General features: G+C 43.1%; 1 protein-coding gene across 11 annotated transcripts in view; it reads left to right on the top strand.

The window, feature by feature from the left end:
* LOC133020511 (nuclear factor 1 X-type-like) overlaps nucleotides 1-27,505 on the top strand; it is a 104,224-nt gene that overhangs the window by 57,392 nt on the left and 19,327 nt on the right. The gene's annotated exons all lie outside the window — the stretch shown is intronic.

Genomic DNA, 27,505 nt, shown 5'->3' with positions numbered 1-27,505 from the left:
CAAATCTATATATTTCACTCTCACATTACCTGGAACTATAAATCCTGGCTTTAGTGGGAGCTGAGTGCTTATGGGAAATATACTATCTGTACCTTTATTGAGTGAACTGTGAAATCGTCACCAGGTTGTTTTCTCCCTGTTACCCACAGAATATTTTTTTTTCTAAATCTGAGGGATATTATTTGAAGTTTTGTCATCAGACCACAGTTTTTCGGCTGTGAGAATCAGCCTCAGTCTTCATCAATTTAAGCTGCAGTTAAATAAACAGAATGCATACATCCCTAAAGACCCCCACCCCCACCCAAAAAAAAACATTAAAAGTTCTCTTAACTGTTTTTTTCAGAACAATTAACTTAATTAATAACATAAGGTAACATCCACATATGAAGTACAGAACATAAGAACATAAGCTCTTAAAGATGTAATTCTATGACTTCCTCACCCCTTCATGACCCCATTAGCCTTAAGTGCTTTGACGGTCACCTGCTGCTCCCTCTGTGCACATCATTTAACTTGTTTAGTTCCTTAGTAACCTAAGTCGAATTTGATTTGATTGACCTTAGTTGACTTTTGCCTCAACCAAACATTTAGGTTCACAGCACATCCAGTCCCAGCAGTGGTCTGATCTCCTTTGACCCTGCATGCTGCCTGACTTACCAGTGTGTGTGTGTCAGAGCCATATTAGCATTAGTCTCTCAGGCCTGGCGCAGTAATGGCCGATTAATCGACTGGTGACAGTATCAGAGCTCCCCTCAGTTCCAAAGCAGCTTAGCCTCTTTGCCCAGGACAGAACACCCTGTCTTGCACATGTGTGGGTGTGTTTGTGTAGATTTTCCCCATCACAAAGTACACAAGGGAAATAGTTTACCTACCTCATTACATTTATAATACATTGTGCTTCAGCCTGCAATATGATCAGTGGTATGAAATCGAGAAAGAGTGAGGAGAGTTTGTGGCTGAGGGAAACCGATGCAGCTGTGCAGAGACACTTGAATCAGCATGCATGCACACACACACAATGGCACAGTGACAGTTAACACAGTTTAAATCCACTCAGGGATTACAAATCCACTTATAGTGGGTCAACTTGAGCTTGTCAGCTGCAGATTCCACAGTGATCCCGCTGCCCTTCCACACCACTGCATTTCATATACTGCATTTGAAAGAACAAATATGAATATGACAAAAGTTGGTTAGCTGCAGCACATGAGGTATGTAAGAGAAACACAAATAAACACGGCACTGACTGTAGTGCCTGATGGCATCGTACTCTTTGTTGGTGTCTCAGTGTTCAGACCTCACAGTTCGTTAAGTCCCAGAACTGTTTGAATTCTGGGTTAAGGTCTTTGCACACAAAGTCTATATTATTCATCTGAAGTTGTGCACGTTCAAAAAGAAAAACAACTTCAGGTTGTGACAATCCTATTTACACACTGACTCCAAAACTTTCATCGGACATGACATTTTTAGCTTTAAAAGTCTACCTACATGGCCGATAAGGACGACCAAATGAATGAGTAGCAGCAAGGAGCAAGAGCTTTTGTGCGTGTCTGCTTTTGTATAAGTGTGGAAGACGGGAAGGAGTACAACATCTGAATGAGTAATGACACTTTTGATATTCACTTTAATCACATCTGTTAATATGATTTCATCTCCCTCCATTCCCATTGGACCTCCCCAGGTTCTTGGAATGAGCCCTGGACTGGTCTGCCAAAAATAATAGCTTGTTTGCTGCTATTTACTTAAATCTGTCAAAGAGGCCCTGTTGGAGCCCGTGCTGTTATGGTTCCCTCTTGTGCTGTGTGTGTGTGTGTGTGTGTGTGTGTGTCTGCAGAGTAAACAAGGATCTACCAATGTGGGTAATGTCCTATACTGTTCTCTTTGTTGTGTGTGAGAGTCTGATGTACCCAAGCATCCATGGCCAGTGGATGCACTCTCCTTCTTTTCCCTTCGCTTTTTCTCTCTCTCACATAAACACACACACATACACTCGCACCAAAGCCAGCCAGCCAGAGAGGACGAGACGCCTCAATATCTCTCAGTGTGTAGAAACCTGGCAGAGGCACTGGGTTCATCTCAACGTCTCTCTGTGTGAGACCAGAGGCCTGTGAAAAAAAAATACACCCTCAGAATATAACACACACACACACACACACACACATATATGCATAAACACAGCACCACTGAGAAGTGTCAGACAGTGGTATTGGGGGGGTTTGTGTGGTTTGGATCTTTGCCTTCGTCAGATGAGCGATGTCATTTTTCCTCCTACTTTATGAAATACGAGGGGGGGGGGGGTGAATGGTCAAAGAGCATGCAAGGTGAAAAGGATGCCAGGCAGATGTCAGCTCACACCTTCCCTCCCCTTTTCTTCATCTTAGGTGCTGTCTTCAGCCTCTGTCTCTGTCCCTCGTCATCAGTTCTCCTAACCCTCTCTCTCTCTCTCTCTCTCTCTCTCTCTCTCTCTCTCTCTCTCTCTCTCTCTCTCTCTCTCTCTCTCTCTCTCTCTCTCTCTCTCTCATCTTTTCTCTTCTACTCTGGGGTCTGGAAGCATCACAGACCGCTCCCAGCTGGAACGGGGTCTGAAAGCATCCAGGGATATATCAGTTATTATTAAACCTGCTCTCCGATTGCCAAATACCTCATCACTCATGTGTACACACAAAACGTATGCACACACGCCACCTGGCAGAGTGAAGCAACCGCTCTTCTCACAGAAGATAGACATAAAAAAAAAAAAACGAAGAACAAAAAATACCCTTCTGATTAGAAGTTGAGGAGATTGTCGTAAATCTTCTTCTGTGTGATGGCAAAATGGTAAACACATGTCAGAGCTGTCTTCCCAGAATGCAAAGCTCGCAGTGTCTCTTTGGAAGTCTTACAATAATGATTCCACCACACCCAAGGGCCCGCGATCCTTATCCAAACTAGACATTTACAATCAATCACAAATTGATTAAATGCCAATACTGACTTCTTTGATTAAGACATTACAAAATTGGGTGTTACATGGACTTTTTTAGACTAGTTGAGTCAAAAATAGCATCATGGAAGTGAACTCTTGATTGCAATAATCCACCATCTATTTTTTCATTCTGTTTTTAGGCTGTTGAGGTAACTGTCAAGATTAATAAAAGACAGCAGATGTTCATATAAGAAACCATAACTCAAATACGCTGTTCTGAAATATTTTAATTCGGTCCAGATCTGTCTGTCATAACCCTTTTTTGGTTATAGACTTGCACTGCTTCCACCTCATCCCCCCACCATTCGTAATCATGTCTGCACACACTCTGTTAAGTTGTTTTTCTTCTCTTCACAAGAAGACATTTTGCTGCCATCTTATCTTGAGCAGGATGAAAAACAACTTTCACAGAACAAGATAGAAATACATCTGTAATGGTGGACATGAAGCCAAGCTGTCTGTTGTATTTTCTCAGACATTATCATTGCACCATTATGTTGTGGCGCATCTCCCTTTTTACTGGGTGTTGATTCTTAAGATGTTGATATTGAAAACCTGTGACGAAGAAATAACCCAGATATAGAAAGCCCTGCCTGCTGCACCTTTAGACTGTGATCTTTACATAGAAGTTCATTCTTTACCATGAAATGTGGTCCACTGTGGTCTACCCTACTGAGACCCATTCTGTTTCAAAATTGGATTACCATTGTAGTATTTAGTACTTCCCTAAATATACTATTTACAAATACACATTTCTAAAAAAATGTAAGCAGCCCTCACATTTATATACTTTTTATTGGTCACACGATTGGAAAATCTTACATTCCCCAAGAGAATCATTTCAACTAAAAGTTCAAGTTCTTCCATTGAACTTGAACATGAACTTGAACTTGATCCTGAGCTTGAACATGAGCCTGGAAAGGCCCTCTCTCTTGATTTGTTGCTCTAACTCTCCCTTCCTCTCTTTCTCTCTCTGCCCCCTCTTTCCCGCCCCCTTCCCTCTGTGTTGGGATTAAGGTGCGGTGGCGGCATCAAAGGCCTGTCACCACTAAAGTTAATGGAGCATCACACGTGTTCACTAACACACACAGACAGACAGGTCCTGCAACTGGAGATGGGGGTATTTGGAGATTTAGAATGTGGGTATTAACAGCAAAGAAAGGCAGGAGCAAATGTTACAGTAAGGTTTATAAGGCAGGGTTAAAAAAAAGCATGTGTGAAAATGAAATGTCTGGTTTTGAATAAGTCCGGCTGTGTGTGCGAGTGAAAAACCTGGAGCAAACAGAGGTCGTGTTTAGAGGTTAAATCCTTTAAGAGACCACGGGTGAAGTTTGTAGTCATAAGGAGCAGTGAAGAGAGGCACTTGTTCAACATAAAGCTGAATGTCATGCTTGCTTTAACTTCAAACAGAGAGCTTGCACGCCCGCTGGAGAGAAATGAATACGGTTATCAGACACGCACACGCTGCAGGCAGCCATACATTATATACATTGTCACACACAATGATGTGCAACTTCCTGAAATATATAGTTTCACACACATACAGCAGAATCTGGCTAGCAGGGTGCTGTTCATGTTGCTTCCCCTGATCAAACAATGGCAGCTCTATTACAGGCCTAACAAGCTACATTGTGCCAAGGGAGAGAGAGAGGCGGACGAAAAAAAGAGAGGGACTAGGACAGGGAGCAGACAGAGAGATAGAAGGGGCAGCAGACTGAAGAAAAGTAGTCAACAAAACAGGCTTGGCTGAAAAAAAAAAAACTAGGCTGAGAAGGAGAAAGAGGGTGATCCTCTTACATACAATCCTCCAGGGTTTTGCCTCCATAGAAGTTGCGACACAGAAACTGTATTTTATTACCTGAATCCAAACTGCCACCTGCAAGGAAAACCCAAGACGTGCGTGTAATTGCATGTCTGCATTTGCATTTGTGTTTTGCGCATGAATATGAGAACAATTTGGTTTGTGCTTGTCTGTGCATAAGTCCTTGCCTTGTGTGTGTATGTGTGTGTGCGTGTCTGTGTGTGTGCGTGTGTGTGCGTGTGTGTGTGTGTGTGTGTGTATGCGCGCTTCTCTCCAGGGTGTTGTACATCAGGAAGTGTCCAGCTAGTGTTTTGTCCCCCTCTGTTTGACACTAGCGTGTACAGAGCCCCTGTAAGGACACAACCTCTGCTTGGAACAAGCCACCCCTGTGTTTCCCCTCCTCCTTCTCCTCCTCCTTCTCCTTCTGCATATCCTGCTGGCCCCGTCTCTCCAGGAAATGCTCCTCCTCCTCCCTTCCTTCCTCCCTCTCTCCCTCCTAACCCCCCTTCAGTGCTGTCTGGGCCTTTATCACTCCTTTGCCTCCTTCCTCTTTCTATCTATCTGCTAGGATGAAAGAGTCAGTGAGGGAGCACTTGTGAAAGAATGTTCCTTATGTGTATAATTTTCTGTGTTTGTATGTGTGTGCACCTATCTGGCTTTGTGTGTACATGTGTCTTTGTCTGTGCAAGTGTGTCTTTGTATATGTGATTAAAATTCTGTTGACACTAGCAAGCTAGCTGTGTGAGGGCTTCCATTGAGTCAGAGCAGGTGGGCTCCTGCCACTACAGTCCTGCTAATCACTCCTTCCTCTTGGTGAGGACTGGGTCAGGCAAAGGGCAGAGGACATACAGACAGCCCACTGTTGATGCCAGATTAAGTGAGGAGATGTCAATTGCTCATGATGAGACACCTTGTATAATTGTTTGATTAGATTGAAAGGCTGCAGCCAGTGAATTTGTTTTGTGGTGCTTCTGTTGCCTTATAGTCTTCTGTTGACAGAAGATAGCATTCTGGATTTTAAAAGCAAAGCAAATGGCTTTACAATATTGTGTATGCAATACACATACAATTAGTGCAATATTAAAGCAGTAGGATGTATTATTCACCACAACCAAGAGACTGCAAGAGTCTTATTCCAGCACTGGATTTATCCTGATTGATACTGAAGTATGGGGTGTTGCTGCTAAAATTAAGTTCAAACTTCTGAACCCAAAGCAGCATAAAAAATGCACAGATTGTAAAAGCTAGTCTGGACAACGTGTCGGACTTAATCTCTTAAATTGAGGATTTTAATACATCTGTCTTGCATTGACACCACAGATATGACATTGCCACGTATCCTACTCCATAGCCTGAAATGCACCTCCCTTTAAATGTAAATGCACGTTGCAGATACGCAGACTGCAACGTCAGTGATTCGTTCCCTTGGTAGCTTGTGTTCTCCATATGTTCACCGGACACGCATTCAAAACTCACCCTCCTCCTTTTGGCCAAAGGTCAGATAAGCTTCTGTCGTGTAGTGATAGCCAGACAGTCAGCCAGTCAGCCAGTCAGCTTATTATCCCTGTGGGAAGACTGACTGCATCTGATAGCTGGTCACTCGGTCAGGTGGTTTATTGGAATCTGTGGAATGGTCAGACTTGACGATAGATTTTTAGGAAGGAGTTATAGGAGTGACCAGGAGTTTTTGTTTAAGGTCTCAACCTTACTGTGCAAAATGCTTTGAATTAATGTATGAAGTGAATTGAATATAATATAATTTAATTATTTATTTGCTCAATAAGCAAATGAAACCTTGTGTGGAGCATCCAATTTAATGCTATGAATGAAAACTTCTTTCACGCCATCGACTTTTCTTGGTTAACCTTGCGTGTGTGTAAATATAGTGAATGAGAGTGCATGGTGAGATGAGTTTAGCAGGCATCACATCGAGGGCCGTCCAACACAGCTGCAGAAAGACACACTGAGACACACTGATGGCCCAGAGCCTCTTGATGGAAGAGAGAGCGAGTAAGAAAGAGAGAGAAGCTGCATTTACTTTTGTCCTTGATCAGTCAAAGGTCTGAACAAGTGCGTGGGAGCTGCAAACCGAGGCTGGTGAATAAAGTGTGTGGTTGTTTCAAAGATGGGGAGCCCTTATGTGGTTTTTGTGGGCATGTCTTTCTTTCTGTCATCTATGCCTATGCTCTTCTGCCCCCTTAGGTTTTTATTTCTTAACAAGTGGCAAGTAAATTAATGTATTTTTAGACAAGCCTCATGGAAAGCAAATGTAACATTTAGAGAAATATTTAAAACAAATAGCTTAATTTGTGTCATGGTATGTGCTTAAATCCTTCAGTTTTCATTAATATTTGAAGGGTGATTAAGATGAAACATACTTGTGAAAACATCAATAGGATTATTTTATATCAAATTTCTGTCACTAGATCCCTTTCCCCTAAATCTTACACTTTGGACCCTTAAGACTTGAAGATTAAAAGTCTACATGTGCATAAATTGAAATATCTGATAAAATGCAAAAAAAGCTGAGGCAGAGCCATTTAAAACAAAGATAATCTCTTGCGTGACTTATAATGTATATACTGAGATAATGGAAGTTTAAAACATTGGTCAAGTGGAGGCTTAGGTCAGATGTGTATCTATGTCTGAAGTATGCAGCCATATATTTCTAAGCTGGACTGCTGCCCAGTCCTGCCCATGGTTCCTTTCCTGGCCTGCATCCAGTGTAAACTACAGATGCACCAATAAGACTGGTCGGAGCATTAACAGTGAAAGGAGATCACCTCTAATCTCTGATTTTCAAAAAAGTTACATAAAGTATTGTGAGCTCTGGAGTATCAGCTACCTTGGCTAACGACCAATACGTTCTTAAATCTGGCAAGGATTGCGGTGGAATTCTTCTTTTCTTTGCGTGTCCCTAGTGTAGAAAGTACAGAGGATTCATTGTGTCTTTTTCTGTCTGGGTGAGGAGGGGGAGCATTTGTGTGTGCGCAAACCAGACAGCGTGTACCTTCCCCAAAAAAACCTGCCTAAGTATGTTGTAAAGCGGAGATGAAAGTCAGAGTGTTAAATAAAATCCACCTCCTGTTTCTTCGCTTCTTCCCCTCCCTCTCTCCCTACTTTTCTCCATCCATCTCCTCTTTTTCTCCAGCATTGGTATTTTTTTTCCCTCCTCCCTTTCTCCCCGTCAGGCTTAATGCCTGCTTACAGCTCCATTTAGGCTGCATGCGTGGAAATTGGGTAGGGGATCTTATGGTTTTGTGTCCTTGGAGATAACCAGTGTGTGGGAGGTGACAAAGGTAGCGTAAGCCGTTAGAGTGTGTGCAAGTATGTGCCTTCATGTATGTGTGTGTGTTAGAGAGAGAGAGAGAGTCTGCTTTAAATGCAGGAATAGATCTCTGACAAATGGGAGTGCGGAGGGGTATGCATCTGTCAGCGTTGTTTGAAAAGCCAGAGGAGAGTTAATCTGAGCGAGTCACTCCACCTTGTGTTTGATCAGCTCGCCGTCTCAGCTCGGCCTGCGTGTCGCTGCTGTGTTCTGACTCGAGTCGTCAGTCGCTCCTCTCCTTCACTGAGCATAATTATATATTTGGCTTGTGCAGACATAACAATGTCTATAATTAATCAGTGATAAATATAATTTTGCACCTAAAACATTCAAACTTCTACATAAAATATTGTCTAATTTAAACTTTATTTAAATCAATAAATATCAGATCAAAGAATAAATTAACAAGACAAAAAATTGAATGATCAATCACATCAACAGACAACAGCAACAGCAATTGATCATCTAGTTTTAATAAACGGCTGAACAGCTCTTTGTGCAGCAGAAGCAGTCCAGTAGCCATTCTTTGGCTGTGGCTTTATTACTGCAGGTCACGGTTACAGTAGTGTATTATGGTTTAGCATGATGCCCAGCCCTAACAGAAAGATACTAGAATTAAGAACTAAATGCTTTAAACCCCATACTGTATTTCTTTCCCTCTGCATCATTCTCTCTCCAGAGTGTAAATCTCTATCCTCTCTCCTGTTTTCTATCCCAGCGATGATCAGCTTGGCTCCATCATCAGTATCACTCCCGCCATCGTCATGGTCTCCACATCCCCACGAGTTCAGTCAGTAATCCTCTCTGAACAATCCCTCATAACCCTGAATCACCATTAGCTTGTCAGGAAAGCCCAAATAATCACCATCAACTATTGAGGAGCCAAAGCAGGATCTGCTGCTGTTAAAGCAACTCTAGAGCTAATGATAATAATAATAATAATGATAATGATAATAAGGTTCTACTGTGCCTCATGCTCCAAGTTGAGCTGTGTGATTTCCCGGCTGAGCACTGACCACCAGCCAGCCTGAGCTAAAACAGTCTGACACAGGCTTATTGATCACGCACATCGATTAGAGCAACTATGACTACTGATGTACTAACACTGTGAGAATGAACCCTTCTCTGACAAACACTGTATGTCATAAACTTCTTTCCTTCTTTTACATTGACCATGCTTCCTTCCTCCTCCTCCTCCTCCTGTCTCCTTCTCTGCCGGCTGTCTCCCATGAGAGAGCCAATCAGCGAGGGCGTCAGTAGTTTCGCTATAAAGCCCCCGAGTGGATTACATCACCACCTCTGTTAACGGTGCTGTGTGTCACAGGCCATCAGCACGCTGTTGACTTCATGCAGTTCTCCACTTAACTTTATTGTAATATTGGAACCAGTTGTAACCGGTCATCAAAAGACACAGGCTTGACCTGTTATGTCAAGACCCACTCCTCACCGAGATACTTGGGTTGGATTGTGATCGTTTGCAGTGGTTTTCGGAAAGTCACTGAAGTTTTCAAGTTTCTTTCTTTCTTATGCTCTCTTTCTCTCTTTTTTTTCTTCTTTTAATATTTTTTTTTCTTTCTTTCTGTCTTTTTTATTCTGGATGTAAACAGCACACATCTGCAGGATTGTGAAACAGGATGTGGAATTTCATAATCTATCTATGGAAACCATGGGACACTTGTATTTTCATTGCTTGAGTCAGCCAGACTTTAGGCTTGAAGAGAAAGGGTGAGCCGGCTTGATATTTATAAAAAATAAATAGTGAGTATTCATATCACATATAAGGAGTTTCTGTTAATGTTTGCGTGTAGCTGAAAGAAGGAGTGGAAAGTCCCTTTTCTAGACATGGTATTTGGAAAGGATACAGTACATGGCATTGGCTCTAAGGTCAAATGACTCTGTATAGACACAGGTTTTTATCGGCTCGGCCATGAACGGTTGTGTATTTATTGTTGTTTACATCTATTTTTTTCGTCAAAGGAAATAAACCGAGGAATTGAGTGAGAGGAAAAGAGGAGTAGACAAAGCTGAGCGGTGATTGAAGGGGAAAGAAAAGACTTAAGAGAGAGCGAGAGAATGATGGAGAGGAAGGGGGAGGATAATTGCAGGAAAGGGGGGATATTAGTTCGTCACTATCCCCAGCCTAGAGACTCTCCGACCAAGGCCGTGGATAAGTGAAATCATATGGCTGTCTCATCACAGAACACAGGCAGAGAGTGTTGATAAGTGCACACGGTTCCATTGTGGCGGTAAACATCCATTCAACAGCACTCATTTAAACAGCCAACTTATTTATCCTATGGCCCATATGGCTCTGTGAAGACGTGTGGAAGACTGTATGTGTGTCTTCTCTCTGATGCATGATCTTTTCTTGCACAGTTTTTTTTTATTGAAATCAAGTGGAAATGTTGTGGTTTGGAAAGAAGTCGCAACATTCAGTAATGTCTTTGTGAAATAATTGGTATCAGTGTTTGATAATGGCAGTCGCTCTGTTGCATGTTGCCAGAAGAATACACCTCTTGCTGTGGTGAACTTCAATGTGCATGCAGAGTTAAGAACCAATCATGTAGGTAGTTTCATGATTTGGGTTTGGAAAAAATGAAAGTCTGAGATAAAAATGACAATCAATCCTTCATTAAACAACGAATCCCCCACAAATATGTCAAGTGCAAAGGAGGTCATGTTTTCACCTATGTTTTTTTTTTTGTTGGCAGGATTACAACAAAAAAACTACTGCAAATGTATCTGACTTTGCGGGTGTAGTAAATATGATGAGCATGATACAGGAGGGGTTATATTTTGACTTGGTGCAAACATTCATCTTTGCCTGGTACAGGAAGAACACGCAGTCAAGATTAAATTAAATGATGAAGCAAAACAGCAAAAACAATAATAAATCTGACTACAAAGGTTTCGTCTTGGTCTTGACAAATTTCTGCTGGCGAACCCTGATTTATTGGCCTTGACAAATTAATGAAAAATACAGAAAATGTTGGATACTGTTTGTTCAGGCTCAACCTCCAGCTGTGCTCTTGTGAAGTCGCTTCTTTATCGCCGTCTGTGATCATCTCCTCTTTACTCAATGTGAAGGTCCTCATCTATAAATCGCCAGAAGAGCAGCACAGCCGAAGATAACACTAATGCACTTGTAAGCTCGAACCAGTCACTTAGCTGGAATATTTACAGCTTTCTAAAGAAAGCTTCGCCTGAGGGAGACACTTCAAAAACAGAGCTAGCTGAATGGAAGAGAGTAATGATGTGTTTGATAGAGATAGCTTGAGCCGCCCCAGCGTTTGAGGCGATGCAGAATGTTGCATCTGCAGTGGTTTTCCTCAGCCCTTATTTAAGTGGGCAGGTTGACTGATGATGTGTTTTTCTTTTGAGGCACTGGCCCGGACGAGTATGTACAAGTGGAGGGAGCGTTTAACACACCTGAGAGCTGTCCAGCACAACCACAGCCTTGTACTTGTTGATTGATGTGTGGGGCGTTGTGGTGAATGAGTGCCATGCTAAGAGGACAAAGCTGGTGACAGTCTGTACTTTTCTTACTTTCAACACAGCCTACGATTAGTTTATTCTATGGAAAAGTATTGTCTGTGTAGCGAAAGCATGATATACAGTAACAGTATCATACTGTTCTCTTTCATTATTTAACAAAAGTTATTGAAAACATGAATGGACCACACTGGCAAACTATGTCCCTTCATTATGGCTCATTCTCACATAAACCAATCTGCTATTGTAAATACAATCTCCAGGAAGAATAGATAAATTTTTATCCTGCGGAACTCTTAACGTGACCTTGTTGTTATCATGTAAGAACAAGAGATTTCTGTAATTAAATAATAGAATTATAACCGCAAACTTTTGATAACTTTTAAAAGATTTGCATCCTCAGTAAGGACCAAGGGACTTGTCACAGAAAGAGCAGGAAAGTGAAAAAATCAGAAAATCTTCGTTCATTGGATTTGTTGATAATTGGAAAAGTAAAAATAATTAGTATTCTTAGATGAGTATTTTACAATAGAGAAATGCACATCAAGGCATCATTGAGAACAAAGTCTTTTCTCTAAATTGACCATAATCCTCGACTTGGTTGAATGTGATTATGCATTATTTCCCAAATTAACTGCTGGTAAAAGTTTTATATTGGCTCACCCGGTGCAAAACCACAGTAAAACCTCAACACTTACGCCATACACACAAAAGGGAAAAAAACAGCTGGACCTCGCATCAATCCGAAAACTTTTCCACATTCATTTCAGTCACAAGACTTTCAAGGCCTCTGGTCATCTCACACCTCCCCACAACCGTCTCTCTGTCTTCCTCCGTCTCTGTCTGTCTGGCTGTCTCTCTCTCCATGTCCTCAGCCAACCCCAAACAGCTTTATGTGAGGGTTTGGTGGTTTTGGGAGCCGCTTTGCACAACATCAATCCAGGCTGGACAAGTGAAATGCCTTAAAATGACTGAAATCCCCCTCAAAGCTGATAGTACAGGGATAGTACAGGCTTATGTGTTCCAGTGGGATCTAGAGGGAGTTACATGGAGTGTGAGACGAGAGGGGAGTTGTTCCACTGGAGGGCTCGATTGAAATGAATGCAGAAGAATCACATGTGTTTTACTACATGTGCACTACATGACTTGAGGCATATGATAAATGACAGTAAAGCCATGCTGTTGTGGATGAAAGCAGGAGAGACAGAAGGAAGGACAAAGGACAGGAAAGAGTAATATGGACTTAGAGAAAGAGAGAGGGTGGTGGTGAGGTATCAAGAAATGAAAAGCACATTTTCATTATTTAATTCCGTCACACTGACGCACCATTCTCTCTTTCTCCCCCGTTCCCTCCATCTGTCTCCATGCTCTAACTCCCCTGTATGTTTATTTTCTTCCCTTCCAGCTTCCCTCACTCGTCCATCCATCTCTCCTTCCTCTTCTCCCTCCCTCCCTCCCTCGCTCTGTCAATTAGCTCATGTAAACTTTGCTTTCCCTCATTGTTTTTCCAGGGGAAAGTGCCTCTGCTTTTGATTAAGCTCAGGGCCTTACTTTAATACCATGCCCCCCTCTCCTCACCCCTTGCCAAACACACACACACACACACACACACACACACACACACACACACAGTACCAACATCATACATCACATCTTGCTTTGCTGATGAGGAGCATAAGATTCAGGCTTTTCTAGTCAGATACCGATTGACTGTGTGTATGTCTCTGTCTCTGCAGAAGAAGAAGCTCTCTCATATCGTTGACTTTTGTTTCTCCATATTGACACTGAGCGTTAAAGGAATACACAGTTACCATGTACCAGTGTGCACCTTCACACAAACACACACAGAGGCACACACCGGCGCTGGTTTGGGAGTTGGACTGTAGCACCTGTCTGGCAGCTGTTTGTTATCCCTTGGGGGTGTCAACCGTCTGACTGACAGGTGAGGAGGCCCCGGGCTGAGAGCTACAACACAGCTGGCCTGGCCCAGATGCTGAGGAGGGACAAAAATCCTGTGTGCGTGCGTTGATGTGTGTGTGTGTGTGCGTGCATGTTTTCCTTTTTTTTGTAGAGCCTCATTATTCCTGTATCCCCTCTTTTTGGAGTTTTGAATAAGTAGGGGTTGTTGGAGTGTGGTTGACCAAGGATTGTGAACAGGTGAAATTGACAGATGAAAGCACGGCCCTTCATTTCCTCCATTTGGTTTATGGCTTTTTTTTGGCTTTTTCACTTTTTTAATATCTCCGAAGCCACCACACTTTGTCATTCCTCGTCTTCCTCTTACTCAGACTACACTTATAATTTCAACTCTACCCCACATGTCACTCCTTTCTTCTTCCCACTTTCTCTCTTCTTCCTCTCGGTCTCTCTTCCTCCCCTCCTTCCTCTGACTCCTGCTCTCCTTCCTTCCCTTGTTGCCTCTCTTTCTCCGGTTCCCTCCATCTCCCCTTTTCCACATAAAGCTGTTTTTCATAGAAGCCCATGCAGCCTGGAATAGCATTCCCCCGGGCGCTGCAGGGTGAAACACTAGACTTTTCTGAGCCCCAGCCAAACAGATGCTGGCTCTTGGAGTCCCACCAGAAACAAGCCATCATGCTTCTCTCTCGCTCTCTTTCGCTCTCTCTCTTCTCTCACTTCCATGCTTTTTGTCTCTTTCATTTCGTCTTCCCAGTCTTTCTTTCTGGTCTATCGTTCTCCTGACACTCTCACTCCCTCTCCCCTCCTCTCTGTCAAGGGCAACATCTTAGTGTCCTAATCTCTTCATGGGAATGTCGTCCAAACAGCCCGTTGTCTGGCCCTCGAAAGTCTGCTCAACCTCTGCTTGGTCAAACTTCCTCAATCAACATCGCTTTGTCAGGTGCCTGTTGCTTTGTGCCTCCTTTTTTGAAGACCAGCCCTGTACTTGGAACCAAGTGAACTATAGTGGAAAATGGTCTTTTATCCCGCCTAAAGTATATATTTTCCTTCCTGGCTCTTTGCTGCCTTTCCTTACAAATCTCAACCCACCTCATCCCTACCGTTTTTTTTTTTCATTCTGGCAGAACTTGCTAGCCTGCCCCCCTCTTTCACCCGCCCCATATAGGTCCTTCCTCCACTCTTTTCTTCCTTGCTTGCTCAGTCTTTAAATTTCCCTGAACCCAGGGACCCCGTCTGTTACGTAAATGGGTTAAACACAGACACACATGTGCTCACATACTGTATGTACACACTCATGCCTGCACATACAAACCCTCTTTTCACCGCACATGCACACATCCGCACGCACACACACACACACACACACACACACACACACACACACACACACACACACACACACACACACACACACACACACACACAAGTGCTATAGGGCCAAACTTGGCTTTGCAGCTTTTGGCAGCCGCTCAACTCTCTCTCGGTCTCCACTATCGCTCGCTAGCTGATGCAGTGTTTACATGAGCTGCCAGTCACAACCAAATCAAAAGCTTTTCCCTCTGAGCTAAGAACAGTTGGGGGCCGAGGAGGTATGCTGTTGTGAGTGGGTATGTTAATACTGATTTGACTATAGCCATTTTGGCGGCTGAATGTAGCTGTTTGTTTCAGTGCTGCTGCTCTGCATCTACTCAACCTTAGTTAAGTCAGGTCCTCTTCAAAGTGGAGGTGCATAATGACTCTTGACACGTTTTGAATATACTCCATGCTGACTGGAGGTACTTGAGTTTTCTTTCTCATAATCAAAATAGCAGTGAATGGTGTGAAATCTTCAGAGCCAACAACCTGAAAAAGTTTGTTTGAGTAGTTCATCAGTGATTCATGAGTTTTTTTTATTGTTTTATTGTACATCTGGTCATGACAACACATCCATTCATGCTCAGAATAAACCCTGTGAACCCTAGGGTACGTAAGCCTGTTACAGGGTTATATAACATATTATAGTGGCTGCACCAGGCATTACATCACTGGTGAGATTACTGGGGATCAGGTCTGCTCCCACACAAACTCTGCCCTGGTATACACACACACATCACTTCCCTTTTAATATCTCTATATAGGCCTAGTGTTGATAATAGCTCATATGTCTGTTAAATGAATTTAACTAATTTTGGGATGAGAATAATAAACAGTGGAATGAAATTTGTGTTTGGGTTTACGTTCTTGTGTCATAATATCAGGTTTCAGAGGATCAGGTTTGTCCTCGGGGAGGCCTCACCTGTATATTTTGGCAGGGTTTGGATGTGACGTTACACGAAATTCAATTGGTCAGGGTCCTAGTCTGAAGCAAAGCAAAGCACTATTTATATGGATTAACTATACAGCACAGTGAAGTACCGCGGTCCACTTGCCATGTGGTCAGTCAGATATTTTGTGTGTGTCTGTAGCTTAGCTGGGGCCGAGTACAGGGATGATGTGTGGAGTGATTGCGATAAGGAGGTGAATTAGATTTAGAATTAGAATTAGAGCAGAGACGTTAAGCGGGATGGGCTTACAGGCTAAGCGTTACGAGGTGGTGGGCGGACGTGATCCTTACATAAACGCACGGGCGCATACACGCACACACATACACAGAGCAAGATCAATCAATAGATGTGTGCCGATCTGATCTGATTGGATGGAGGTGTGTCTAGAGGACTAGTGAAAAGTAAAGGGGGGGGGGGGGACTGAGAAGAACAGACAGACGTGGAGAGAGAGACCCACACACACATATGCAAGCAGTTTAGTGTGTGATGTTTTGAAGTCTTGTGTTCTGTAGGTACACACATGCTTTGTCTAAGATCCAAACTCTTAAAACACTGTCGGCCTCTGTTGTCTGGCGGAAGCCTTGGAGTTGCCTGCTGTCTTCTGCCCAGACAGAATGCTAGACAGAGGGTGACAAAAGGTCATAAGAAGAAAACAGATCTGGTCAAACTAGTCATGGACACAAATCTCAGGTGTGTTTCATCTTCATCCCTCTTTTTCGCCGTCTCTCTCAGACACACATTGACCATATGTGGAAGCGATGTGGCTCCCCAGTGAGTTCCTATACCGCCAGACAGATGGTGGTCTGCTTTAGCGCACATCTACGTCCTGATTGATTTATCTGCCTGTCTGTGTTGGTGCCATCACTTGTTTGTTCGGAGTCCAAGCTGTTCTGATCTATCCTAGCAGTGAGGGTTACCACCATCGCCGTTTGTTGAATTAGCTCATTGACATTGTTTTTTTAATTGTCTTTCCCGCAGAGTTTTAAAGTATTTTTTTATGTATGGTCCCTTTTAATTCCCTGCTCAATTAGCAATCCTCTCTTTCATCTAATTTCTACTGGCAAGTGCAGTGCCCGTTCTAAACATTGTTTGGAATGGGTTGTTTGCTTGGCCGGTGATAATGCAGGTTGCAGCTTTTCTTTTTGAAACTGTAAAAGTGACTTGCAGTAATTGAGCCGCTGCAAATGAAGACTCACACGTGTCGCATACATTGAAGTGTCCCAGCTCCTGATGCTACATGTGTCCAAATCACACCAAATTTGACGCTTGACTTCCTCAGGGCCTTAACGATACACATGCCATGTGTGACGCCACTCAACATCAGCATATGCTGCACATGTGCAAATGAATACCCTCCCCTCACCCACTCTGAATGATTTTGTTATCGGCAATTTTTTAATTTATTTTTACCCCGCGTTTAATGGCGTTTTCATCAACACCTGTGTTTGGGTGATGTAGTAATGAGGCATTTCCTGGTTGAATGTTTTGCTGTGAATGGTTCTGCCAGCTGTTCATTTACAGACCTGTTTCTTTCCTTTTTTTTCTACATACATCCAAGGTTTAGAAATGAACCCCTGTTATCTGTGCTGGTGGCCATCAGCTGCATCAAAAATCAACTCCAAAGACACTCAGACACATCCTCGCAGGGCCCCCCCCCCCCCCACTTGTGATACTGACTACTGGGTTTACTTGCGGCTGACCATCGCGCCTGGCTCCAGCTCCCTCACATGACCTCACCCTTCGCCTCGTGGCACTCTCTCCATCTGCCCTTAGGAGGCCACACAATGGACAATGAGGGCCTCGAGAGTGTTTGTGCTTATGTGAAAGCCTATGAATATGACCAAGCAACATGACAGCCATTCATCTCTTACAGTATATTGTTTGGTTGAGCCAGATATCTTCCTCTCCTCTCCGTTGCACACAGCATCCAACGCAAACTCATATTGACAGGGCTCAGAATGAGTGAGCATCAGCCCTTTCTTAACCTCGACAAACTTTGCTTTCATTTGCTCATGCGATCTGACTTCGTGGCTATGATTGGCCAATGCTCACCCACACCCCTGTGTACACTCAAACACACTCACGTACACACAGGCATAAGGGCGTTCAAACACACTGTTTGCTCTATTTCCTGCGTTGAGCCGTCTGGCTGGCATCATCTCCTGCTACAGTGCCAAAGGGTCAAAGGTGACCACCACTTGGCAGCGCAGGCTCCATGTCCTTCCGCTCCTCTGTGGGCATGTGCCTTTCTGTGTGTTTGTGTGTGTGTGTGTGTGTGTGTGGTTGTCAATGTGACAGCGTGGCCTCTTTGATCAAGCTTGCTCTCCTGGAGTTTTCTTCCATGTATATATACAATATAATATACACAGCCTTTATTTGTTTTTACTCTCCCCCTCTTCTTGCCAGCAGCTTCTTTCCTCTTCTCCTGCTAGCATCCCTGCTCCTCCTTTTCTTTTGATTCCCTCCCTCCCATCTCCCACAGCCCTCTTACTTTCTGCCTCCCACCCTCCCTCTGTCCTCTTGGCACGGATTGACAGGATTGAGTCACTTGGATTGTCCGCACTTCACAGTGAGACACACATTGTGTCAGTGTCCAACCCACTGAGTGCTGCACTGTATGTGTACAACACAGCAGGGAGCCACACTGTCCAATACCCTCTGTAAATACCTGCCTGTGTCACTGTGGAACCCGAAGAGCCACAGACTTAAACACAGTCTTTATTATATGTTTACACTTAACTAAAATGACACAGATCCAAGATGAATTACTTTTGATAAATGACTTTATCATATTATACCGCAAAGTTTTTTCCCCAACTAAAACATTTTGATAATAACTTTCCTACATTCCCAGCAGAACAATCATTATTTTCAGATTCATTCAAATGGATGGATTCTCTCTGTACTTTAATCATCTCGGCTCTCAGGGGCAAAGAACTTACGAGTTCCTCTGTAATTGGGTCTCTTGCTTTCCAGTTCAGCACATTCACCCAACTGACTTATTGAGGTATTGTTATGTTCATAAAGTGGCACATTTGTACAGAATTTTCATTGAAGTGTTCCTCGGGAGAAAAAGACTTGGCTGTAGGAAGAATGTTTGTTATCACTGTTATCTCAGCGGTGCTTTTGGAGGAGTTGGCAACCTTGCTCAGTATCACTTTGTGGGTGTGTTTGCGTGTGGATGTGTCTGTGTTGAGGATGTTTTCTCGCGCTTATCAATGTGTCCTTGGCTGTGCAAGTGCACTAGCTTTCTATTAGTGTAATTTACTTTCTTTTATGTATCTTGTAAAGAAATGCAGAGAGCTGGGGGAGATAAGTGAGCAAAAGTAAGCACCAGAGTAAGGGTCCGGAAAAATGAACTCTCAGAAAACTATAATGTTAAATAGGGTGGAATAGGACAGGACCTTTGTGGCCAGAAAACAAAAGTAAAGATACGTTGGAACCGGATAGATTAATACAGGTAAAGAGAAAATTAAAGGTAGAAAAAGAGAATGGAGAGAATGACAGTTGCAGCTCTCCAACATGGAAGAGGCTTACCTTAAAAAACCCCACTGCTGGCCAGACAGGAAGTGTATGTAACAGCCTCAGCACAAAGACCCACAGTGTGTATCTGGGCCAGCAGGAAGAGGGACCGAGGGAGGAGAAATCCAAGTCTTAACACAGGCCTTCCCCTCGCTTCGCACTTTCACAGTTCTGTATTATACTTTCTCTGCAACATTTGCAAAGCTGCGCCCCAACTGCAACGGGACGACTTTACTCCAAGTCTCTCAAGCTTTTTTCTGTCTTTAAAATGTCCTTGGTATACCCTTGACCGGTCTTGTAAAGCTCAAAAGTGTATCTGTTATAGATACTGCAAATCTTAACTCGGAACGAGGCACACTAATGTACTGTTTTATCTGCTGTCCCTCATACTCTTTCCCAAATTCCATGTGCTTCTTAGTTTTTTCAACTTTTTCTCATTCTTTTATTTTACTGCTGTTTTCACTCCATGCTTTATTTTTATTTTTTCTGACTACACTGTTCCCTTTTGCAAATGCACATTCCATTTCAGTTTTCATATCTTTGCACTCCCGGGTTCGCGCCTCTCTAACGGCCTCTTTGTCTTAATAGCGCTCTGCTCCCGATGTTGCGAAGTGTAAGGCATTTTGATTTGCAACACTTTCTTTTGAGCATAATGGTGTGTACACTATGTGTTGGATCCTGATATCTGAGGGCAGACTTGCAGAAGGGATAAGCTCCTACTCACATCTCAATAATATTCACAGCTCCATATTTCACTTTGATTTTATTCACATCACATCTCTCTCCCTTTTCATCTCTTTGTCTGCCTTTCTCCGCGCTCCTGGCCTGCTTCTCTCTACAGTCTAGAGAGTGAAGTCTGAGCTAGCTGAGACGCTTGGCCCAAGGCCTTGTTGCTTTATTTGCATTTCACCATGCTCCTTGTGTGCCAGGAAAATGCCACCTTGTGGTGATAACCCTCTACTGCAGCAACCCCTTAAGCAAGTGTGTCTGTTTGTGTCTTGTGAAAGCGGCATTGGTAGCGGATAGAGTAAGAGTAGCCCCCCCTCACTGCTCCCCTCCTTCTTCCTCCTTCCTCCTCACTCCCCTGTGTTCCCCATCTCTTTCCCCTTCCGGCCTTTGTGCAGCTGTATTTATTTGGGCTGGAGCAGGGCTATGCAGAGACACTGGTCCTTAACACGCTGGGGCCCCCGCCCCGGTTGACTCCTTTAAGCTGACTAGAGATGGAGGTTGACAGGGTAATAATGCCGGTGTCAACACCACTTACAGGACAGTTATATCAGTATCAGCTCGGCGGGGGGACGTTCACACTCTGTTAGGCTGGGTCGTGAACCGTGCTGGGGGCCCCCTCAGCCACACACACACACACACAGACACACACACATACACACAAATCAAGCTAGATCCTCTGCTAATAAAGCAGCTCAAATGTGTATGCATGCAAAATACTCAAACTCATGCAGTTAAAACAGATTTATCAACATGTACAAAAGTGAAACTTCTTTTTCATTATGTGTAAGTGCACAATTTAAGCAAATTCTTCTGCTCATATTTAAGTCTGTACATTTAAATATAATCAACTAATTCAGTGACTTTATCAAAACCATTTGTCCTTCTCTCGCTACCACGTGTTCGCTTAAAGAATACAATTGTAGGCGTATGTATGTGTGTGTTTGGTTCGAGACTGTGTACGTCTCGTCTGATTAAGTAGGATTCTCGCTCCTTGAGCCCTTGTCGTCCTTCTGGACTTTTTGAGCTGCTGTCCAAAAGCAAATCTTGTAAGCGTGACTCAAAAGCACAGAATCCCATTTACACTTGACCATCCATAATATTTATGGAAATGAGTTGTGTTGGAAGCCTCTGTGACCGCACTGCATAACAATGATCACAGTAACCAAATGGAACACTCCTTCTGCCAGGGTTTATTGTTGGAAAAGCTCCATATGCTTTAAAGGAAATAAGAACATGTATAACACCGTAAGATCTTATTTATGTTTCGCTTAGGGGTCCTGAATTAATTCTAGGTTTGTTTTTCGTCCCGGATGCACTCAAGTTTTTAACATACATTACCACCAAACAGAGAAAACCCAAAGCATGGATCACTAATGTTTTTAACAGTAGCAAATAGATGGTTTCCAGACTCATTTTCAGACTCATTATCACATTTGTAAATCAAAATTAATACTTTATGATAAGAACTATATGGATCGGATTATATCAGTGTTGCAACAGCAGAGAGTTTTATATTTTCATTCAAACATATGTGTACAGGATGTGTAAGTTTACACATCCTGTACTTCAGGTCACAATCTCATGGGAAGTTATTTTACACCCCTAAGCTTTTGGCATTTGGCTCAGTTTAAATGCCACGAGTGAATGAGTTACGTCTTGATGTACAGAATATATCCTTTCCCTTTGAACTCTTTCAACACAAAAATCAGAAATTCTTTTTATTTGTCATTTTTACTGCACACAGTAATGAATGACTTAAAATAGGGGTAATTGGTATAACTTGGCTGAATCCAAGGGCTCAATTTTAACGATCTAAACGCATGGTCTAGCACAAGTACATTTCAGGAGTCTAAGGTCATTTTTGTTAGTTTAACAGTGGAAAAAAGGGCACCATGCCAGGCTGGTTCAAAAGGGTTACACTTAGTCTTTTAATTAATCATGGGTGTGTTTTGGGTGTAACATGCAATAAACAAATCAGAGTTCCATCTCCCATTTCCTTTACAAGCCAGGTGTGCTTGCATTTTGGTGGGTTGCTATTATAAGGGTAGATTTTCCAGGTAGTAAAAAAGAAGGCTTCTCTGCAGAGGAAAGTTTGGAGCATACCATCTGTGTGTGTAACAAGCAGAGCAACAAGCATTGTTAATATAATAATATATAACAATAATAGCAATAAGATACTGCAAACCGACGTCTTACCAGTTGGACAAAAGTGCCATTGCTTTCCAATACATCAAATAGCAACACGCCAACAATATAAACAACGTGGGCATTGGATGGGAAAATCAAAACTGCGTCAGTTTAAAACTAAGAAGATGAAGATAAGACTCTTTCACCTTCCAGATTTATTCCTCACTTAATTTACAAACACTGTGATGTGTTTACCATCATCTAATCAAGTCTACAAAGGCAGGATTTCATAAACCTCAAGTTGCTTTCAGTTGTTTTTGTGAAAACGTTTGATCACTGCTACACATTCTTCTGATCATCATATATCAGCGCCTGTTGTCATTTTTCCGCAATTTTGCTTGGCACTTCCATTGAGGACTTCAAGAAGAAAAAGCATTTGATTACCTTTATTTCCTGCAATTCTCTAGATTTCTATATCAGGATGTAATTTACAAGTAAGAGTAATTAAATCAGTGAAGTGTGGTGAAGACGGCACCCCAAGATGACTGTTTGGAAGTCTGCAGAAAGTCTTCCTGAGGCTCCTTGTAGTCTAGATGAATTGTGGGTTTGGACAGACTTCAGCACTTTCCAGGAACACACCAACTAAGCCAAGGAGTCTGCAAGTATGGTGGACATTCAGCCCTTGGGTTTTCATGCTCTCACACTTGGAATTTCCCAAAATTGATTTTTATACACCTTTGGGTTGACTAATTTGATATAATCTCCCCCGTTTGGGGATACTACCTCTGAGCCTACAGCCTATTTAGCCAGCTTTTATTGTAACAGCTTGGAAATACCCCAGTGACTTTACAAAGCCAACAACTTTGGATAAAACATGTCTCAAGAAAGACTCAGGGACAAATTTTTAGGAGGCTCATAGAACCCAACCAAGAGATGGAGAAAAATCTAAAATACTGTGTAGCTGTGTCACACAGGTCCACAGTAATCTGCGGTGATGGAGCCAAGAGGTGATGGTGGGGGGGATAAGAGCATGAATGGAGACAGCGAGGGACAACGGGAAGGAGTGAGGGGGATAAAGAAGGAGGGGAATTATGTATGGGCATCCAGCCAGTCACCCCCCCGCCCCCCACTCCCACTACTATCGCCCACTACACTCATTCCCTGCAAGTTCATGCATACCCTCTGGACCCATAACCTCCTCCCTTTCCCTCTCCCACTTTACTTTGCTTCCTTTTCTATCCTCCATGCTCCCAGCCTTGTAATCCCCCTCCTCCTTCACTCTTTGCTCCTCCCTCCCTTCCTTCCACCTCCCTCCTCTCTTCTCCTCCTCCTCCTCTCCATCGCTCCCTTTCTTTCCATCCTCCCCTCGCCTCTCAGCCTCCCTCTCTCCTGGGTCTTCTTGCTGTGGTGCGGAGCTGTTGGCAGAGCGTAGGCGCAGGCGGCACACAGACGGGAGCACAGATGGGCAGCAAGCTGCGCAGGGCGGCCAGGCACACCTGCTCCACACACACTCTCTCTCACACAAACACACACACACACACACACTCATACAGAGCCCATCTCTGCCACCTCGCCACACAGCCTGCCTGCCTGGCACAGTGATACAGGGATACAAGCACAAATACACACTGACACACATTCATACATACTGTACATGCATACATACATTCATTTGTACATACAAATGCTTCTGCATACAGGTTTTTACATGCAACCAGTGCACATGTCACACACATAAGGCATAATTTCATCATATCATTTTTTTTAAATTTTATCTGATGTATTGTTTTCTTTTTTTATTTACTCTTTAAGATAACAACAAACTCATAAGTTTTTACTTTGAACGGAATAAGCATTTGAAAAGGTCACATTCACACTAATGGGGATCTGGTGAACATAAATGCATTACTGCACACACACATTCACCAAACAGTCGCAAGGATAAATACTTCTTAACACTGAAACAGAAATATACCCTTGTATGACACATAATTAAATAATTTAATAAATGAAACAGAAAAAATATACATAAATAAAAAGGGAGAAAAAATTATAAAATAACGTCCAATAAAAGAACTGAGTGAACATCTGTGTGGGATAGCCGGGGGGATTAGGAGGGTTTGGAACATTTTAAGCGCATTAAGGATTAAAAAAAGGTCAGAATGTTTAGCAACATACCGATAAACCTCTTAAGCGAAACCCAATTGGGAGGCTGTACCACGTTATCCTGTGTTTTGGGGAGGAGAAGAGAGGAGAGGGGATCGAGGAGAAGGAGGGGGAGAGTGGAGTTGACATTTTTTCCAACAAGAGGGGGAATATGTGAACCAACAGTCTGTGCGCATACATGTAGTTAAACACGTGCATGAGGGCACATATGGACACACAGTGGTTTGATATGGCTACAGAGTACATTAGCTGATTTCTTGTTTTTTATGTTGGTGAATTTAGGGGTGTGCATGCCTGTACTGTAAAGACTCACAGATGACCAGCACTGTTGATGCACTCTTTGTTGTTAGTGAATTAAAAAACCAACATGTAGCAATTATTCATTAGAATGTCTAAAAGCAACTAGACCATTTTGTTGACTTGCACTTGCATTATCCAGAGTCTTTTCAAACAATCCCAATTTTCCAATTTTGTTCAAGGTAACGAGACATTTCATTTTGAGTGCCTTTTAATTGCAGCCTATCCGCTTAACCCGTCTCTGCTCGAATTGTCAGGGCAAACTAGGAAAAAAGGAAAAACACGGCTAGCCAGTCTACTATTTTTTCCTTCCACCATTACATACATTACCTCATCCTTGAGTCTGCACACGAGTCGCTTCAGGTATATTTCCATATCCTGTTGTGGTGAAGACAACAACTCCCATAACCCCATGCTGCTTCACAACGTCATCACACTAGGTATTTTTTTATTGTTTTACTTGAGAGTCCCCTGTGCACATTGTACATCAAGAGTGACTCATGCACAGAAACATTTACAGTCAATTTTGGTCAGCCAGTGTCTTCTATGTTTGGTTACAATGATTATTCAGTTTTATTTGCAACGATTGTAAAACATAGTTGGATATCAAACAAATGATCATACCTCCATTTATCACCAGTCCACACTTGTTTTTTGATGTGTGTAGTTGCTTTTAATTCACTGGCTGGAGGGTGGCTATATGTTTGAGGTTAGAGATGAGGCTGCTGGCGGTGGAGGTGGAGGGGCATCTGGAGGGGGGGCTGCAGGGCTATGATTGGGGTTGCTGAAGGGAGGGCTTTGGGGGGCTGCGGTGGGAAGATAAGGCGCTGGATGTGGGGTTAGGAGGCTGGAGGGGGGGTTCTGCTGTTGTAGGCTGCAGCTGGCAAAGCGGCGATAATCAGCAACCAGACCTGCTGTCTTACCTCCCCACCCACTGTATTCCAGTCTCTACCAAACTATATGATGCACTGTTGAACTCAACAGTGGCACTGATTTCCAATGAGTGATGTAGTGCTGTGTTGTCAGTGTTGGTTGGCTGAGGAGCCTGAGCTCATAAAAGTAGAGCCAGAGCCATTGAGAGCTTCAGTATCTAGCCAGGTCATCCCACTGTAAAGGTTTCCATTACTTCAAGAGCTAAATACAGTCCTTATTTTTAGTCAGCAAAGAACATATGATCCCAACTTCTCATAAAATTGAAAGTAGAAATTATTATGGGTGTCGGACCAGCCCCAGTGCAGACACCCAGGGAGCCATGCATAGCTCCACCGCTCGAGGTAGAGCGCATCGAGCCAAACTGAGCGCCCCCATCTCCTCGAGCTCTCCATACATTGACTATGTTTGCAAATGATGTTTTATTACCCATTCTGACTTTACACATGTGTCTGATCACATTGTTTGTATGTGTGTCTGGCTGTCTGTGTCAGCAGGGGAGAGAGAAAGAGAAGGAGAAGTGAGTGTCTGTGTGCACGTGTGCTGTTACCTTTCCCTCAAGATCTGGGACTATCATACAGAAGCTATACAATTTTTTTTTTATGGAATTGAGTACAGAATGAAAGCTCTATTCGTTTCTGTATATGTATCTAAGGTTGAGCATAACGAGAGACTGTATTATTCAAGTGAACACGAAAAAAAACAAAAAATGGTGGGTACACCTCTGTCCCTTCTATATTGCTGATTTTTATTTTTTACATTCATGAGTAATAACTGAACATCAAGTGCTGCAGGTTCTTCCACGTTATTGTGGATGTGTGTGTGCATGCACGTTTTATCAAAGTAGGAAGCAAACACTGTAGAATCTTGTATCCTGAACCTCCATCTGTCAACTTACGCTCTCTTGAAGTTTTGCGAAGCTTTGTGGCAGCAAATCATCCTCTGCATCTCACACTCCAACACTATGAGATACATATCTCTCAAGCATACTGCACATACAGTAAGGTGGCTGTGTATCCCACCAGTACAGAGTATGGTGTGGGAAATAGAGTGTTTACAATATAGTAGAGCCCTGTGGTGAAATACTACACGCCAGTAAAAAGTTCATTGAAGTCAGGTTGTTTTCTCAACAGCTTTCATTGGCCATCATATATGTTTACTCTGAGTGTGTGTACCTTAGAGTGTGTGTAAATGTGTGTGTGTGTGTGTGTATGTGTGTGTGTGTGTGTGTTCGAATGTGTCTGGGTGCGTGCACGGCGGGGGCACAGCCTCGTATGTTTGGAGTGAGTGCCGTCAGTTAGCTGGAATGTGGCGCTACCGCCAATGCTAAGATGGCTGCCAAGCTCTAAGATGGCTGCCAGGATTACACCCAGCCAGTGAGAGGCAGAGAAGTGTGAGAGATTCTGCATGCGAAGAGAAGGGGAAAAGAAACTCTCTATCATTCCTGTTCTCTTTCTTTCTCTGATTCTCGCTCTGGTCTGTCTTGCTCTTCTCTCTGTGGATAAGCAGTGCTTCGTAGGCAGAGAGACAGGTCTGTTATTGTTTCTGCTCAGTAATCTGTGGCTTAGTGTGGCTGCGAGGCAAGTGCTGCTGGCAGGAGTCTGTGTGCTCTGTTATCACCTACAGCCTGCAGATAAACACCTCCTTTAGCTAGATAGCTAGCTAGCTGCAGCCTAGCAAGGCCTGAATGGTTGGTCAATGGCATTAGCCCCCACACCATACACCAGACCTGGAAATGGGGCACAGGCTCATTCGCCAACTCGTACATGTGGTCATACAGGTTGAAGAAATGTGGACAGCTGACAAGCATGTGTTACGAATTCATAAACATATATGCATGGCCTCATCTGACACATTTTCTTCACGACCTGGACAAGAATGCACCCCGACTCTTCTCAGGCCTCATGTTACAAAACCTCGTCCTGCAG

Source organism: Limanda limanda, chromosome 2 (genome assembly GCF_963576545.1).
Source record: "Limanda limanda chromosome 2, fLimLim1.1, whole genome shotgun sequence".
NCBI classification, from domain to species: domain Eukaryota; kingdom Metazoa; phylum Chordata; class Actinopteri; order Pleuronectiformes; family Pleuronectidae; genus Limanda; species Limanda limanda.
Note: the sequence above shows the minus strand (reverse complement) of the source record. Positions and strands in the feature narration are given on the sequence as shown.